The 12500-nt window shown below is 43.6% G+C and overlaps 1 pseudogene; it reads right to left on the bottom strand.

The window, feature by feature from the left end:
• LOC124007475 overlaps positions 1-12500 on the bottom strand; it is a 240094-nt pseudogene that overhangs the window by 95670 nt on the left and 131924 nt on the right.

The following is a 12500-nucleotide window of genomic DNA, read 5'->3' as shown; positions in this document are numbered from 1 at the left end:
ACCCTGATAACACAGAGAGAGACTAGCTACTGTCTTATACCCTGATAACACAGAGAGAGACTAGCTACTGTCTTATACCCTGATAACATAGAGAGAGACTTAAACCCTGATAACACAGAGAGAGACTAGCTACAGTCTTATACCCTGATAACACAGAGAGACTAGCTACTGTCTTATACCCTGATAACACAGAGAGACTAGCTACTGCCTTATACCATGATAACACAGAGAGAGACTAGCTACTGTCTTATACCCTGATAACATAGAGAGAGACTAGCTACTGTTTTATACACTGTTAATACAGAGAGACAAGCTACTGGCTTATACCCTGATAACACAGAGAGAGACTAGCTACTGCCTTATACCATGATAACACAGAGAGAGACTAGCTACTGTCTTCTACCCTGATAACACAGAGAGAGACTAGCTACTGCCTTCTACACTGATAACACAGAGAGACTAGCTACTGCCTTTTACCCTGTTAACACAGAGAGAGACTAGCTACTGTCTTATACCCTGATAACACAGAGAGAGACTAGCTACAGTCTTATACCCTGATAACACAGAGAGAGACTAGCTACAGTCTTATACCCTGATAACACAGAGAGACTAGCTACTGTCTTATACCCTGATAACACAGAGAGAGACTAGCTACAGTCTTATACCCTGATAACACAGAGAGAGTCTAGGTAGTGTCTTATACCCTGATAACACAGAGAGAGACTAGCTACTGTCTTATACCCTGATAACATAGAGAGAGACTTAAACCCTGATAACACAGAGAGAGACTAGCTACAGTCTTATACCCTGATAACACAGAGAGACTAGCTACTGTCTTATACCCTGATAACACAGAGAGACTAGCTACTGCCTTATACCATGATAACACAGAGAGAGACTAGCTACTGTCTTATACCCTGATAACATAGAGAGAGACTAGCTACTGTTTTATACACTGTTAATACAGAGAGACCAGCTACTGGCTTATACCCTGATAACACAGAGAGAGACTAGCTACTGTCTTATACCCTGATAACATAGAGAGAGACTAGCTACTGTTTTATACACTGTTAATACAGAGAGACCAGCTACTGGCTTATACCCTGATAACACAGAGAGAGACTAGCTACTGTCTTATACACTGATGTCATGACATTGCCCTGGGGGTTGGTTTATGACAGTCATACATACCTCTTCCCCACATTTTCCTCTCTCTACCCTACTAAGGTTACATTTGCAAAACCCCTTGGTTAACATAGAGATTCTGGGAACATCAGAATGTGGGGGAAATTAACTATATTCTGGTAATCCGACCAATGGAACATATGCGGTGGTACTTAATGAATATGATGTCATTTCAGTTGTCATCTGAGACATTCTCATCAATGATAAGATGACATGAACTCTACAGTGGAAAGTCTACACATCAGAGTTATCGGATTCACATGGAATTGTTTTTCAATTTAAATGTTTGAACATGAAATTATTTGTGATGAGATGAAATGTGATTTTAGCTTCTACAATGTGAGATTTGGGTTTTCATAAGATATTGCTGCTCACTCAGTGGTCAGCCCACGTGAAGAGACAGAGGTTGTAAACTATGACATACATCCCTTTTCTCCCTTCCTATATAAAGCCTTGATGACAACATAACTTCCTGTTCCGAGGATATGAGGGCGATGGTCCTATGTCAGAATGGTTCAGAACGAAGCCACCATCAGCATGAGCTTTGGTTGCGAATGGTATGAACTTTGAACTCTTATTCACTACAGAAGTGATACCTCCTAGCTGTTGAGTTAGCGACCACAGCTGCAAACGCAGGTTAGGAAGGATCAGACAGAGTATCCCATCTATCACACAATGCCATTACTACAACACATCCAATTGACAACCAGAGACATTCTTCAAAGGACAGAGGACTCGGTTTGGCAACACGGCCTTCCATCTACCACCAACCTACCAAACCGCAGCTCAGAGTAAATATTTATTGCATTTTCCTTTTCCAAATGGGCGGTAATTTAGAATGCATAAGATCCTGTATTTACGATAGTAGAGCTTATTCCCTTTGTTCCTGTTTTCCCGCTCTTTCACTTAACCCCGCCCCTTTTCTTTTGTGTAACAAGCTGTCATATATGTTCCGCCCACTAGGGACGTTTTCCTTTATGACATAATTTATGTGTGATTAGTTAGGTATTTAGTAAATAAATAATTAAACCCAATTTTGTATTGCTGATTCAAATTGTTAGGCAGGGTTCTTGTAGATAAAATAATTTACAACTTTCAGATTATGAGACTGAAGTAACATGAAGATTAATGTTGACTGCTATTGATGTAAAATATTACTAGTTCTTTAAGAGTTTATTCGGAAGATAACAGCTCTATAAATATTATTTTGTGGTGCCCGACTCTCTAGTTAATTACATTTACATGATTAGCTCAATCAGGTGATATTAATTACGGAGAAATTAATTTATAGAATAGCATGTTGTCACGCCTTGGTCATTGTATTTTATGTTTTACATTTACATTTAAGTCATTGTTATATGTTTGGGTAGGCCAGGGTGTGACATGGGTTTATACGTTGTATTCGTATTGGGGTTTGTATTATTTGGGATTGCGGCTGATTAGGGGTGTGTCTAGTTAGGCTTGGTTGCCTGGGGCGATTCTCAATCAGAGTCAGGTGCTTGTCGTTGTCTCTGATTGAGAACCGTATTTAGACAGCCTGACTTTCGCTGTGTATTTTGTGGGTGTTTGTTCCTGTCTCTGTGTTGTAGTCACCAGATAGGCTGTAATAGGTTTCACGTTCCGTTTGTTGTTTTTGTATTTATTCAGTTATTTCATGTACCGCGATTAATTTCATTAAAGTCATGAGTAACCTACACGCTGCATTTCGGTCTGACTCTCTTCATTCAACAGACGAACGACGTTACACATGTTTTATCAATTAATCCGGCATAGCCAAAGACACGACACTGATAACATAGAGAGAGAGACTAGCTACTGTCTAATAGACTGATTTAAATACTGATAACATAGAGAGAGACTAGCTACATTCTAATACACTGATTTAAACACTGAAAACATAGAGAGAGACTAGCTACTGCCAAATACACTGATAACATAGAGAGAGACTAGCTACTGTCTTATACCCTGATAACACAGAGAGAGACTAGCTACTGTCTTATACCCTGATACCACAGAGAGAGACTAGCTACTGTCTAATACACTGATAACACAGAGAGAGACTAGCTACTGTCTTATACACTGATAACACAGAGAGAGACTAGCTACTGCCTTCTACCCTGATAACACAGAGACTAGCTACTGTCTTATACACTGATAACACAGAGAGAGACTAGCTACTGCCTTCTACCCTGATAACACAGAGAGAGACTAGCTACTGTCTTATACACTGATAATACAGAGAGAGACTAGCTACTGCCTTCTACCCTGATAATACAGAGAGAGACTAGCTACTGCCTTCTACCCTGATAACACAGAGAGAGACTAGCTACAGGGGTTGTTCATGTCATTAGCAAAAGAAGCTCAACTGATGTCCTCAACGTTAGAACTAAAGGCTGAGCTTGAAAACAAAGCTATAACGCAAAGAGTGTGTGTCTCTCTCTCTCTCTGTGCGTGTGTGTGTGTGTGTGTGTTGTTTGCGGGTGTGTGTTTGTGTGTGTGTGTGTGTGTGTGAGTCCTAGCAAATTAAGAGAAACATCACTAGCCAGACAGTGACAAGCCTCTGGAGAGAGCATCTGAAGGCTAACCCACAGACATCCTTATGCAGCTCTCATGGTTATAGAAACTAGTTCTGTTTTCTGGTATTTATAGTCTACATGGATTCTGCATTCTGCTCGATATTCAGTCTGTTAATTCTGTTTACTGTGGCAGCACCATTTCACATAATTTCTGGGTATATGTCAATGTACTTCGGGAATAAAGGTGGATGTGATTCTGATATAATGACTACAGCGTCTTCGGTCACGATTAGGAAAAATAAGACAAACAAGCCTGATCTAACCTCTAGGGAAGGGAGCTGGGCTACCAAATTAACTAGCCTGATCTAACCTCTAGGGAAGGGAGCTGGGCTACCAAATTAACTAGCCTGATCTAACCTCTAGGGAAGGTAGCTGGGCTACCAAATTAACTAGCCTGATCTAACCTCTAGGGAAGGTAGCTGGGCCACCAAATTAACTAGCCTGATCTAAACTCTAGGGAAGGTAGCTGGGCCACCAAATTAACTAGCCTGATCTAACCTCTAGGGAAGGTAGCTGGGCCACCAAATTATCTAGCCTGATCTAACCTCTAGGGAAGGTAGCTGGGCTATCAAATCAAATTAACTAGCCTGATCTAACCTCTAGGGAAGGTAGCTGGGCCACCAAATCAAATTAACTAGCCTGATCTAACCTCTAGGGAAGGTAGCTGGGCTATCAAATCAAATTAACTAGCCTGATCTAAACTCTAGGGAAGGTAGCTGGGCCACCAAATTAGCTAGCCTGATCTAACATCTAGGGAAGGTAGCTGGGCCACCAAATTAACTAGCCTGATCTAACATCTAGGGAAGGTAGCTGGGACACCAGATTAACTAGCCTGATCTAACATCTAGGGATGGTAGCTGGGCCACCAAATTAACTAGCCTGATCTAACATCTAGGGAAGGTAGCTGGGACACCAGATTAACTAGCCTGATCTAACGTCTAGGGAAGGTAACTGAAGGCTAACACACAAAGACAGGTGCTGTCCCCATCATTAGCCTAAGTTATACAAAGCTAATACAGCAAGACCATATCTCATAGCTCATATTTTCTATGATTTGGGGATTTCTATGTTTCGGCCTAGTATGGTTCTCAATCAGAGGCAGGTGTCATTGGTTGTCTCTGATTGAGAATCATACTTAGGTAGCCTGGGTTGCACTGTTTGTTGGTGGGTGATTGTCTATGTTAGTGGCTTGTGTTCAGCACAGGTCTCATTTGTAGCGTCACGGACGTCGTTGGTTTATTGTTTTTGTTACTCTTTTGTATAGTGTTGCAGTGTTCAGTGTTCTCTTTATTAAAATTCACTATGAACACAAACCACGCTGCATTTTGGTCCTCTGATCCTTCTCGCCTCTCCTCTTCGGAAGAAGAGGAGGAAGACCGTGACAGAAGGATTGTGTTATCGATCTTGAAGAGTTTTGATGTCTTGAACAGGGACTTGACTCAGTAACCAGCTGGTTATTTATGTAAGACAGATGAAAGGTAAGTTTGGTTTGTAATCAATGATGCATACTGGTGGTTGCTGTTGTGAGAGTTGTTGTTGGCGTGCTCAATTCATCAACTCTGTCTGGGTGAAGGACCCGGGTTTCAAAGGAGGCACCCTCAATGGCTGCCCGTATAAATACCTGGCCATAGAGTTATATCGAGGGTGCAACTTCCACGAGTGCCCTCCGTCTTCACGTGACCATAGAGTTGGGTAGATGGCACACCTGCCACAAATGCCCTCTCCTCAACTCCACTCTACCGATCACGGAATTGTGTACAGTCGTCAAGGTTAATCCACACTTTAGAAGGTTTCTAGTGTTCTAAGCTGTCTAGTGTTCTAAGAGAGAATCCTTGGAAATAAAGGAAGCATCTTTACCCTCTGAAGGGATGTGGCTAAAAGCCAACCAACAGCAAGATAGAGGCAGTCCTCATCATTAGTGAAAGTTATCCTAGGCTTATAGAGTGTTTTCTCAACTTTAGAGGGAGCAAGGCAATACCCCGCACAATACCCAGCAAGACCCCGCACAATTAGAGAAAGCCTCAGAGAGCGTAGCTAGCACACAGAAACATAGAGTCAACCGTCATCTTTAGAATACTGCTAGGTTAGTAGAGCATGCCCTGAGGTTTAGACAGACTAGAGAGACAAGCTAACCTGTTAAGTGTCCTCGCAATTACGGGGGGAAATCAGGAAAACATCACTATATCAACCTAGCCTCCAGAGAGAATAGCTACAGGCTAACAGGCGGAGACCCAAACAACAGAGAGGGTGTAGTCATCATTAGAGAAGCTAGTGCAGGGCTAACAACAGTCACAGCCTGGGGTTCTCCGGGCCATTAGTTTAAGAAGAAACAGCAGCAAATCTCCCTCTCTTTCTCTCCCCTCTCTTTTTGTTCTCTCTTTTCTCTCTCTGTCAAACTTTTTCTGTCTCTCTCTTTCTCCTCTTTCCCTGTCTCTCTCTCCCTCTCTCTTGCTCTTTCTCTCCATCGATCTCTCTTTCTCTGTCTCTCTCCCTGCTCTCCCTCTCTCTCTGTCATATTACAACAAACCAAGCCCTTCCCTCCATATAACCATAATTAACCCACAGGGGAAGTGAAGCAAGAGAGAAAGGAGGAGGGAGAGAGATCGAGAGAACGTGAGATAATTAAAGAGAGAATGGGAAGAAAGGAGACAGAGATTTGATAGAGGGAGAAGGAGGAGGGTAGAGAGAGAGGTTGGCTAGAGAGAGGGAGAAGGAGGAGGGTAGAGAGAGAGGTTGGCTAGAGAGAGGGAGAAGGAGGAGGGTAGAGAGAGAGGTTGGCTAGAGAGAGGGAGAAGGAGGAGGGTAGAGATAGAGGTTGGCTAGAGAGAGGGAGAAGGAGGAGGGTAGAGAGAGAGTTTGGCTAGAGAGAGGGAGAAGGAGGAGGGTAGAGAGAGAGGTTGGCTAGAGAGAGGGAGAAGGAGGAGGGTAGAGAGAGAGGTTGGCTAGAGAGAGGGAGAAGGAGGAGGGTAGAGAGAGAGGTTGGCTAGAGAGAGGGAGAAGGAGGAGGGTAGAGAGAGAGGTTGGCTAGAAAGAGGGAGAAGGAGGAGGGTAGAGAGAGAGGTTGGCTAGAGAGAGGGAGAAGGAGGAGGGTAGAGAGAGAGTTTGGCTAGAGAGAGGGAGAAGGAGGAGGGTAGAGAGAGAGGTTGGCTAGAGAGAGGGAGAAGGAGGAGGGTAGAGAGAGAGTTTGGCTAGAGAGAGGGAGAAGGAGGAGGGTAGAGAGAGAGGTTGGCTAGAGAGAGGGAGAAGGAGGAGGGTAGAGAGAGAGGTTGGCTAGAGAGAGGGAGAAGGAGGAGGGTAGAGAGAGAGAGGTTGGCTAGAGAGAGGGAGAAGGAGGAGGGTAGAGAGAGAGGTTGGCTAGAGAGAGGGAGAAGGAGGAGGGTAGAGAGAGAGGTTGGCTAGAGAGAGGGAGAAGGAAGAGGGTAGATAGAGAGGTTCGGCTAGAGAGAGGGGGAAGGAGGAGGGTAGAAAGAGAGGTTGGCTAGAGAGAGGGAGAAGGAGGAGGGTAGACAGAGGGGTTGGCTAGAGAGAGGGAGAGGGCGGAGGATAGAGAGAGAGGTTGGCTAGAGAGAGGGGGAAGGAGGAGGTTAGAGAGAGAGGTTGAATAGAGCGAGGGAGAGGGATATGATGGATAGAGAGAGAGGTTGAATAGAGAAAGGGAGAGGGATATGATGGATAGAGAGGTTGAATAGAGAAAGGGAGAGGGATATGATGGATAGAGAGTTGAATAGAGAAAGGGAGAGGGATATGATGGATATAGAGGTTGAATAGAGAAAGGGAGAGGGATATGATGGATAGAGAGAGAGGTTGAATAGAGAAAGGGAGAGGGATATGATGGATAGAGAGGTTGAATAGAGAAAGGGAGAGGGATATGATGGATAGAGAGAGAGGTTGAATAGAGAAAGGGAGAGGGATATGATGGATAGAGAGGTTGAATAGAGAAAGGAGAGGGATATGATGGATATAGAGAGAGGTTGAATAGAGAAAGGGAGAGGGATATGATGGATAGAGAGGTTGAATAGAGAAAGGGAGAGGGATATGATGGATAGAGAGGTTGAATAGAGAAAGGGAGAGGGATATGATGGATAGAGAGGTTGAATAGAGAAAGGGAGAGGGATATGATGGATAGAGAGGTTGAATAGAGAAAGGGAGAGGGATATGATGGATAGAGAGAGAGGTTGAATAGAGAAAGGGAGAGGGATATGATGGATAGAGAGGTTGAATAGAGAAAGGGAGAGGGATATGATGGAGAGAGAGGTTGAATAGAGAAAGGGAGAGGGATATGATGGATAGAGAGAGAGGTTGAATAGAGAAAGGGAGAGGGATATGATGGAGAGAGAGGTTGAATAGAGAAAGGGAGAGGGATATGATGGATATAGAGAGAGGTTGAATAGAGAAAGGGAGAGGGATATGATGGATAGAGAGAGAGGTTGAATAGAGAAAGGGAGAGGGATATGATGGATAGAGAGAGAGGTTGAATAGAGAAAGGGAGAGGGATATGATGGATAAAGAGGTTGAATAGAGAAAGGGAGAGGGATATGATGGATAGAGAGAGAGGTTGAATAGAGAAAGGGAGAGGGATATGATGGATAGAGAGGTTGAATAGAGAAAGGGAGAGGGATATGATGGATAGAGAGAGAGGTTGAATAGAGAAAGGGAGAGGGATATGATGGATAGAGAGGTTGAATAGAGAAAGGGAGAGGGATATGATGGATAGAGAGGTTGAATAGAGAAAGGGAGAGGGATATGATGGATAGAGAGGTTGAATAGAGAAAGGGAGAGGGATATGATGGATAGAGAGAGAGGTTGAATAGAGAAAGGAGAGGGATATGATGGATAGAGAGGTTGAATAGAGAAAGGGAGAGGGATATGATGGATAGAGAGGTTGAATAGAGAAAGGGAGAGGGATATGATGGATAGAGAGAGAGGTTGAATAGAGAAAGGGAGAGGGATATGATGGATAGAGAGAGAGGTTGAATAGAGAAAGGGAGAGGGATATGATGGATAGAGAGAGAGGTTGAATAGAGAAAGGGAGAGGGATATGATGGATAGAGAGGTTGAATAGAGAAAGGGAGAGGGATATGATGGATAGAGAGAGGTTGAATAGAGAAAGGGAGAGGGATATGATGGATAGAGAGAGAGGTTGAATAGAGAAAGGGAGAGGGATATGATGGATAGAGAGGTTGAATAGAGAAAGGGAGAGGGATATGATGGATAGAGAGGTTGAATAGAGAAAGGGAGAGGGATATGATGGATAGAGAGGTTGAATAGAGAAAGGGAGAGGGATATGATGGATAGAGAGGTTGAATAGAGAAAGGGAGAGGGATATGATGGATAGAGAGGTTGAATAGAGAAAGGGGGAGGGATATGATGGATAGAGAGAGAGGTTGAATAGAGAAAGGGAGAGGGATATGATGGATAGAGAGAGAGGTTGAATAGAGAAAGGGAGAGGGATATGATGGATAGAGAGGTTGAATAGAGAAAGGGAGAGGGATATGATGGATAGAGAGGTTGAATAGAGAAAGGGAGAGGGATATGATGGATAGAGAGGTTGAATAGAGCGAGGGAGAGGGATATGATGGATAGAGAGAGAGGTTGAATAGAGAAAGGGAGAGGGATATGATGGATAGAGAGGTTGAATAGAGAAAGGGAGAGGGATATGATGGATAGAGAGGTTGAATAGAGAAAGGGAGAGGGATATGATGGATATAGAGGTTGAATAGAGAAAGGGAGAGGGATATGATGGATAGAGAGAGAGGTTGAATAGAGAAAGGGAGAGGGATATGATGGATAGAGAGGTTGAATAGAGAAAGGGAGAGGGATATGATGGATAGAGAGAGAGGTTGAATAGAGAAAGGGAGAGGGATATGATGGATAGAGAGGTTGAATAGAGAAAGGGAGAGGGATATGATGGATATAGAGAGAGGTTGAATAGAGAAAGGGAGAGGGATATGATGGATAGAGAGGTTGAATAGAGAAAGGGAGAGGGATATGATGGATAGAGAGGTTGAATAGAGAAAGGGAGAGGGATATGATGGATAGAGAGGTTGAATAGAGAAAGGGAGAGGGATATGATGGATAGAGAGGTTGAATAGAGAAAGGGAGAGGGATATGATGGATAGAGAGAGAGGTTGAATAGAGAAAGGGAGAGGGATATGATGGATAGAGAGGTTGAATAGAGAAAGGGAGAGGGATATGATGGAGAGAGAGGTTGAATAGAGAAAGGGAGAGGGATATGATGGATAGAGAGAGAGGTTGAATAGAGAAAGGGAGAGGGATATGATGGATAGAGAGGTTGAATAGAGAAAGGGAGAGGGATATGATGGAGAGAGAGAGAGGTTGAATAGAGAAAGGGAGAGGGATATGATGGATAGAGAGGTTGAATAGAGAAAGGGAGAGGGATATGATGGATAGAGAGGTTGAATAGAGAAAGGGAGAGGGATATGATGGATAGAGAGAGAGGTTGAATAGAGAAAGGGAGAGGGATATGATGGATAGAGAGAGAGGTTGAATAGAGAAAGGGAGAGGGATATGATGGATAGAGAGAGAGGTTGAATAGAGAAAGGGAGAGGGATATGATGGATAGAGAGGTTGAATAGAGAAAGGGAGAGGGATATGATGGATAGAGAGAGAGGTTGAATAGAGAAAGGGAGAGGGATATGATGGATAGAGAGAGAGGTTGAATAGAGAAAGGAGAGGGATATGATGGATAGAGAGGTTGAATAGAGAAAGGGAGAGGGATATGATGGATAGAGAGGTTGAATAGAGAAAGGGAGAGGGATATGATGGATAGAGAGGTTGAATAGAGAAAGGGAGAGGGATATGATGGATAGAGAGGTTGAATAGAGAAAGGGAGAGGGATATGATGGATAGAGAGGTTGAATAGAGAAAGGGGGAGGGATATGATGGATAGAGAGAGAGGTTGAATAGAGAAAGGGAGAGGGATATGATGGATAGAGAGAGAGATTGAATAGAGAAAGGGAGAGGGATATGATGGATAGAGAGAGAGGTTGAATAGAGAAAGGGAGAGGGATATGATGGATAGAGAGGTTGAATAGAGAAAGGGAGAGGGATATGATGGATAGAGAGGTTGAATAGAGAAAGGGAGAGGGATATGATGGATAGAGAGGTTGAATAGAGAAAGGGAGAGGGATATGATGGAGAGAGAGAGAGGTTGAATAGAGAAAGGGAGAGGGATATGATGGATAGAGAGGTTGAATAGAGAAAGGGAGAGGGATATGATGGATAGAGAGGTTGAATAGAGAAAGGGAGAGGGATATGATGGATAGAGAGGTTGAATAGAGAAAGGGAGGGATATGATGGATAGAGAGGTTGAATAGAGAAAGGGAGAGGGATATGATGGATAGAGAGGTTGAATAGAGAAAGGGAGAGGGATATGATGGATAGAGAGGTTGAATAGAGAAAGGGAGAGGGATATGATGGATAGAGAGGTTGAATAGAGAAAGGGAGAGGGATATGATGGATAGAGAGAGAGGTTGAATAGAGAAAGGGAGAGGGATATGATGGATAGAGAGGTTGAATAGAGAAAGGGAGAGGGATATGATGGATAGAGAGAGAGGTTGAATAGAGAAAGGGAGAGGGATATGATGGATAGAGAGAGCTAGAGAGAGATACAAAAAAATAATATGAAAATAGAAAGAGAGAGAGAGAGAGATAATGAATCAAAGGAGGACGGTGCATCATTATAAAGGGAATCTCTGCACATCTATAATTATCTAAATATACACCGGAGAGTCAGGGAATTAACAACAAAAATACACATCACAGTAACCTAAAAAAGACCAACATTTCTCTCTAGCGGTCAGAGTAAATTAGCTCATTAGTTTCAACCTGTGTGGTAGTCTAGGTAGGCTCCTGCACCATGGCAGGATAACAGAGTTGACTGAGTAGGCTCCTGCACCGTAGCAGGATAACAGAGTTGACTGAGTAGGCTCCTGTACTAGAGCAGGATTACAGGGTTGACTGAGTAGGCTCCTGTACTGTTTCAGGATAACAGGGTTGACTCGGTATGCTCCTGTACTGTTTCAAGATAACAGGGTTGACTCGGTATGGTCCTGTACTGTAGCAAGATAACAGGGTTGACTCGGTATGCTCCTGTACTATAGCAGGATAACAGGGTTGACTCGGTATGCTCCTGTACTGTTTCAGGATAACAGGGTTGACTCTGTATGCTCCTGTACTGTTTCAGGATAACAGGGTTGACTCTGTATGCTTCTGTCCTATAGCAGGATAACAGGGTTGACTGAGTAGGCTCCTGTACAATAACAGGATGACAGGGTTGACTGAGTAGGCTCCTGTACTATAGCAGGATAACAGGGTTGACTGAGTAGGCTCCTGTACTATAGCAGGATAACAGGGTTGACTGAGTAGGCTCCTGTACTATAGCAGGTTAACAGGGTTGACTGAGTAGGCTCCTGTACTATGCAGGATAACAGGGTTGACTCGGTATGCTCCTGTACTGTTTCAGGATAACAGGGTTGACTCGGTATGCTCCTGTACTGTTTCAGGATAACAGGGTTGACTCGGTATGCTCCTGTACTGTTTCAGGATAACAGGGTTGACTCGGTATGCTCCTGTACTGTTTCAGGATAACAGGGTTGACTCTGTATGCTCCTGTACTGTTTCAGGATAACAGGGTTGACTCTGTATGCTCCTGTACTGTTTCAGGATAACAGGGTTGACTCTGTATGCTCCTGTACTGTTTCAGGATAACAGGGTTGA

This window comes from Oncorhynchus gorbuscha, linkage group LG20, assembly GCF_021184085.1.
Source record: "Oncorhynchus gorbuscha isolate QuinsamMale2020 ecotype Even-year linkage group LG20, OgorEven_v1.0, whole genome shotgun sequence".
Taxonomy (NCBI): domain Eukaryota; kingdom Metazoa; phylum Chordata; class Actinopteri; order Salmoniformes; family Salmonidae; genus Oncorhynchus; species Oncorhynchus gorbuscha.
This window is presented reverse-complemented; position numbering and strand designations above follow the sequence as displayed.